Here is a 5,600-nt window from a genome sequence, read left to right as displayed (position 1 = left end):
GATTGGTCGGTAAATCGGTGGAATTGGCTTTTTCATGCTTCAGCTAAATATTGCGACACTTGAGTAAACTTCTGGTTTAGCTGAAGCGTAACAAAATCAAAGCACCTTTCTACAAGGGTGTGGACAAAACCTGGACCCCCCCCCCCCCCCCCCCCCTTCTGGACTCCTCAAAATTTCGGAAAAAATAACAAAATATATATATATTAAAATACCTAACAAAAATTAAGTAAAAACATAACACTTACTGCTTGGTATCCACGAAGCAGCTGACGAAGGTTTCTTCGATTCATCGTGCAGCTTAAAAACGCTTCACTACCGTCTCTAAAGTTCGTAGTTTCACAGGTAATTCTCTAGTAAATTTGAAATTCGTTCTTGACAGCCGCCTAATCCAGTAATTGCCTCCGAAATCGTCCCATAACTGTCGAGCCGATCTCCAGCCATTTTGTTCCGCCATCTTGATTTTTCCGCTGACCAGCTAGTACCTCGCACTGACATTTGTCAAAAGACCCGAAAACCAGGTGAGGAACGCCGGGTTTAGCATCAAATCTTTCTCCCAGAAAAGAAAAAGTCAACGTCTCAGGTGAATTAAGGCCTGGGCCTACATTCCTTTCCCGAAAAATTGAGGGGGCAGTGTAACTTTGTTAGCATTTTAAATAACACAAACTGGCTTTAGGATCTACTTGATAACAATATATTGTAGAAAATGAAAGGGTTAGGGAGGTCATATCTTGTCACGTGACCTACATGAGTTATTTTTAGCTTAAAATTCTTTAGAGCAAAATGGGAACACTTTTTATTACTTCCTCGAGGCTACCACCAGTTTTATACTGTTGAGAGTATTGCGTATATTATTTCCACGCTTGGCAACTTTGAGATAACTCAAATTAAAGGCACGAAAACAACAACGATTTTTATGGGAGACTGGGAACTAGTTCAAAACATTGTTTATTTTCGCACCTAACAAAAAAATAAATAATTTCCAAGCACAGAACTTTTATTTTTGCCCTTCGTACCTGCCTGGTACTAGTAAAGGTAAACCACTATCAGTACAAACTGTTCCCATTTTTGGTGGAAAGTTTTCCAGCATTTTCTGGCCGTACCGAGTCACGTGACCTAATTTGCATACGTCACACATACCAAAATGACAAGATTTGCAAACCTATAGGTCTGCTTAAGTCTTACGATACTAGGACAAAAGCCTTAGAAAATAGACCACCCCCTGACTTTTGATCGACAGAACTGCCAGACCCATGCCTTAATTTACTTGAGGTCTTTGTAAAACTCACACTGTAAAATTACAGTTAACGAACATAGTAATGTGTCATGGGTGACAAGAGTCTGTGGCTCATTACTATAAACAATGGAAACCTATCTGAAACGAAGTTGTGATCATCGCAGTTGACTCGCAATTAGTGCACTCCTACTCGGGGTGTAAGCCTAAATCGCATGACGATTAAGTAACTACTAATTACCCTGCCATTCTTTTTAGCCTTGCTCTCTTAGAGCATATTCTTCAGCTGATGTTCTTTTTATGCCATATGGGTATTCATCCACACCAAAACTGCTGATCTTTCTGTTCTAAGAAAGTGAAAAAAAGAAAACTGACCTACTTGAACCGTACAATTTGTTTTACTTGTTCCGGCACTAACCTTGATGGGTGGCGCCGAAAGGAAAAGGAAGAGGGGTGATTCGCGCCAAGTGCGGAATGAGCATGGATCCGAACTTTCCTTTCCCTGCTTTCTAGGCACCGAGCACGCAGGTTACCCTGTTCAGACTGTTCACACAGCACTGGTGCAGTATGTTTGCAACTGGTATGAAAATAGAACTGGTCAAGGTGTTTACTCGGTGCTGGTCCAAAAATTGCACCCGTCTCGCAGAATAGGTTCCCTGTGTGAAACCTGTCCGGGTATTGGTATGGGGTAGCGTAAGGCCTATTCATGCAGATTTTGTTGCGGATCCAAAATCGGTTCATGCAATTTCAAAGGGGACTGAGTATCTATTTAAAACCAAAAGGAAATACTGACAGTAACAGCAAAAATAAGTTTATTTCAACTCATAACGTGAAATACAACTAATTTAATCCTCCATGTTGTCGGGCTCGTCGGGCTACGATCGTCAAGGTAACGGCTCATTCAGACTGGTCAGCGGAAAATTCAAGATGGCGGAACAAAATGGCAGGAGATCGGCTCGACAGTTATGGGACGATTTCGGAGGCAATTACTGGATTAGGCGGCTGTCAAGAACGAATTTCAACTTCACTAGAGAATTACATGTGAAACTATGAACTTTAGAGACGGTTCTTTACCAAGGCCCAAAGATCTGGAATTCCCCTCCTGTTACAATCACTTCTCTGACAAGTTTTCTCAACTTTAAGAATAAACTGCTAGAGTTTTAATAAAATAATCAGACTGAACTGGCAAAGCCGCACACTTGTTGCACAAACAACATAAGCATATATTTTTTGGTACGAGGTGGCCTCAACTATAAGCCTGGTGGTTTCTAGAGGACACTTCGCCATACATTAATCACTTAATTAATTGTAAATATATTAGAAAAAAAAGGCAAAATAAACGCTGAATCTGAAAAAATAGTGAAGTGTTTTTAAGCTGCACGATGAATCGAAGAAACCTTCGTGGATACCAAGCAGTATAAGTGTTATGTTTTTACTTAGTATTTTAATGTTGTTTTTTTTATTTTTTCCGAAATTTTGAGGGCTCCAGAAGGGGATCCAAAAGGGGAACCAGAAAGAGCTCCAGAAGGGGGTCCAGAAAGAGGTCCAGAAGGGGGGGGGGGGGGGGGGGATCCAAAAGGGGGTCCAGAAGGGGGTTCCAGAAAGAGGTCCAGAAGGGGGGTCCAGAAGGGTGGGTCTTAAAGGGGGTCCAGAAAGAGGTCCAGAGGGGTCCAGAAGGGGGGGGGGGGGGCAGGTTTTGTCTACACCCTTACTACAATTTCATTGATCAATTTTTTGCTATGTGTTAATCACACTATCTGCAAGCTTTTGATTCGCTACGCGTTGCTATGATCCCTGGTTGCTTATATCGCTCAGAGCGTGCGTGAAATTGAAGTTAACCGGACTATGGTTACCGGTTGCTTTGACAAATTTGAGAAATGAGACAAAAACATACTGCCGGCTTGGTACTGTAAAAGTCCTCGAAAAAATGTATTCAACAACATATATAAAAGAGATCATTTGACTGGGGAAGTTTCTTACAGACCGCAATATCTACGGATTCTCTCTGCATAGACCTTCTTGGAAGAAAGTCAGTTAGCGTTGCAGGTCGTAACGTTAGTTTCAAAGGGCCGCTACTTTGTTCTCGTTCCTTCAGCTTTATTTGTCAATTAATTGATTAATTAATTAACAAACTTAAAATATGAAAGAAAGAAATTTGGAAAGAAAGACCAAAAGGGTTAGCGCGAACGGAATATGATACCCGTGCGAGGCGCAACCCCAACCTAAGAAAAATCAAGTAAAAATTACAAATTCAGGGTTAACTAACAACTGCCTGAATTTTATCATTACTTTAGAGGAAGAGATGCTACCTTTGTGGGATCGTTACTTTGGGAACTTTGGAACGCATGGTATAGCGGTAACTGACTATCATTCTCTTTATCGAGCACCCCGTGTACTTTTTAAAATTTTGGAATGAACCCCTACTAGGCGGTATCAGGACCTCCTTTTGTGGGTAAGATTTGAAGCCATTTCCACTCCCAGTTAGAGAGGTAACAATTCTGACAACTGAGCTAGGTTTCCTGTCAGTTTTTATAAGCGGCTGGTAGTAGAATCTAGAACGTCAGCTGGCAAGTAAATTTCCTTCCCAGCCACATAAAAAGAAAATATATGGGAAGTCTTGACACGCTAGAACACAACTTTGTATCATGTTTCTTTTGCAAAAGCTTTGTTGGTGTTTCACCAAAAGAGTTCATGCACAGGCCATGAAACATCCCAACACAAAAGCACAAAAGAATACAACTTACTATTTCTAACTCCGGAGACTTTTAACTTGACAGCGTAAGACGAGACAGGCACGTGCAAACTAGAAGAACTTGGGGTCAAGAGAAATAACTTAAGGACGTTGCCTACTAATACCGAAGTATATTTGGGTGGTTTATGACTATGCGGGAAAAGCAGTTCTTAGCAAGGGCTATGGAAATCCAAAAAGAAAATTGGGGGTAACCACCCATTTTTTAGAGATAATTAAGCAACAATTATTCTATAAAACAGTAAAATACAAAGCATGTATGGCATTTTTTTTCCAAATTGAAGCTTTATTATCTCTGAAAAATGCATGGCTACCCCCAATTTTCTGTTTGGATACCAAAAGCACTTGCTAAGTTCTTCTTTCTCCGCATAGTTTTAAAGCGCGCAAAAATATCCCTGTATTAGTAGCCACCACCCATACGAAACCCGAGTATCACGAGATGCTCAGAACATATGCGCAGTAACAATAGTAGGCACCGTCCTTAAACACCAGGACGGGAGAGGAGGAAGGCGACGTCTGTCGGACGAAAGGACTGGTTCCACATCGCCGTCGTGACTTTGTTGTTAAGCAACTGGGAGCCTAGGACGGGAAAGGCGGGAAATACGAAGAAGTATACAAAAGATATGAATGTTCAGCGAAGAAAAAAAGCCAAGAGAAACAACACAACCTCAGCGACTCATCATCTGTTCAAAAGTAAACTTCAGCTAATTTGTCATGAATTTAGAAGCCAACTCTGTTGATATTCGACAGCGTTGTCTTAGTTTCAAATATAAACTTATAACTGGAGGTTATAAAGACTTTCCAAAGTTGCAATTTGAATGGAGGAAATGGCAGTCTCATTAGATTCCACTTAAAGTCACTCAAGTATGAAGTTAAAGCTATTACGCCAGTTTATTGCCCACGGTCCTGTTTTTTAGCGGGAATTTTCGACATCGAGGACACGAGGAGGCACGAAATACAACTCTTATTGGTGAAATAGATTACAAAACTGAGGTTAGTCATCTGAAATCTGGCTTTAATAGCAACAGATATCACCCATCTATCAGGGAATATAAATTTTGAGCCAAGAAATACATTCAGGATGGAGAAAAAATTTACTCACGCTCTACACACGACGGTAAAACATCTGTTTTCACGTCGGAGAGGAGGACAGGACGGGATGATGCAAGCTTTGTCGCATGCGCAGTTCTGTCGAGTGGTGTAATTTCACTTCCGGTAAGCCGTCGTCCTCCTACCCCGGACAACACAAACACGGTACAGGACAGCCTCGCCCCAAGCCATCCTTGGTTCGCGGTCGGAATGTGACGCCAATCGTTGAGCTGATCTTGAACCTCAAGTCCCGTTCTCCCAAACTCTGTCAGCTCGAGAAGTGAGTTGAGGCCCGGGCATGAAGCTGGGTATCGGAATAGACCACAGGCAAGAAAGGACCACAAGCTATTTGCACCACAGTGGTACTCATCATATGTATAGAAAAATAACCTGCCATTAGGCCCAATTCTAGCAGCGCTCTTAAGCTTGAGTGATCGCTCGCTAACTTGATTGGGCCTCATACACAGGACCTCCATTCTGCGGCTAAAATTTCATTACAAATCCGTTCGGCTGCATGTTGGAATCACCGGA

Source organism: Pavona decussata, unplaced genomic scaffold, assembly GCF_977016875.1.
Source record: "Pavona decussata unplaced genomic scaffold, jaPavDecu1.1 SCAFFOLD_219, whole genome shotgun sequence".
Taxonomy (NCBI): Eukaryota; Metazoa; Cnidaria; class Anthozoa; order Scleractinia; family Agariciidae; genus Pavona; species Pavona decussata.
The sequence above is the reverse complement of the archived record's forward strand: the minus strand, read 5'-3'. Positions refer to the sequence as shown.